The sequence below is a fragment of the Alligator sinensis genome, unplaced genomic scaffold (assembly GCF_000455745.1).
Source record: "Alligator sinensis unplaced genomic scaffold, ASM45574v1 scaffold769_2, whole genome shotgun sequence".
NCBI lineage: Eukaryota > Metazoa > Chordata > Crocodylia > Alligatoridae > Alligator > Alligator sinensis.
The window spans coordinates 183,044-183,954 of record NW_005843314.1 but is presented as its reverse complement, the minus strand read 5'-3'; positions in this window follow the sequence as shown (position 1 = coordinate 183,954).

Below are 911 nucleotides of genomic sequence, written 5' to 3'. Positions count from 1 at the left end.
TTAGTTCACCAAAGAGCAGGCAAACCCCTCAGTAAAACAAAAGTCCTTAACTTTGGGAAGGCTGACTTCTGCAAACTGAGATAATTGGTCAGTCAGGCAATTAGAGGCCATACCCCTTCCCACTCCCCTCCCCCTAGAAAAAGGAATACATGGGGAATTGTCTTCACTCAAAAACATAATCCTTAAAGCATAAGGCAAAGCCATCCCATCTCATAAGAAATGCAGTCAACAGGCAAGAAAGCTCCCATGGCTAAATAAGGAACTGTTGCACCTCATTAAGTTCAAAAGGGTAGCCTACACCAGCTGGAAAACAGGAAACATTGCCAAACAGGATTACTCTACACTTGCCTGCACCTGCAGAGAGCAGTCAAGAAAAGCCAAGACACAAATTGGACTTAGGGTACCTACAGGGATCAAGGACAACAAAAAGTCCTTCTTCAGATACATGGGAAGTAGGAAAAAGAACAAAGAAAACATTGGGCCCTTTAGAGGTCCAATGGAGCAACTGACATCAGATGCCCAAGAAAGGGCCAATCTCCTAAATGACTTTTTTGCATCAGTTTTTCACCCTCCCATGAGGATCACACTGCCAGAAGCAGCACAAACCAATTTGGGAGTGGGCAACGGGCCCAAAATCAATGTGGATCAGGTGAGGGAACACCTTGAATCTGGACATTTACAAGATGAACATGAGTCGGCAGTGTGATGAAGCCATCAAAAAAGCCAACGACACTTTATCGTGCATCAGCAGATGCATGACAAATAGGTCCAAGGAGGTGATACTTCCCCTCTATCGGGCGCTGGTCAGACCGCAGTTGGAGTACTGCGTGCAATTCTGGGCACCACAATTCAAGAGGGATGCGGATAACCTGGAGAGGATCCAGAGAAGGGCCACTCGTATGGTTAAAGGC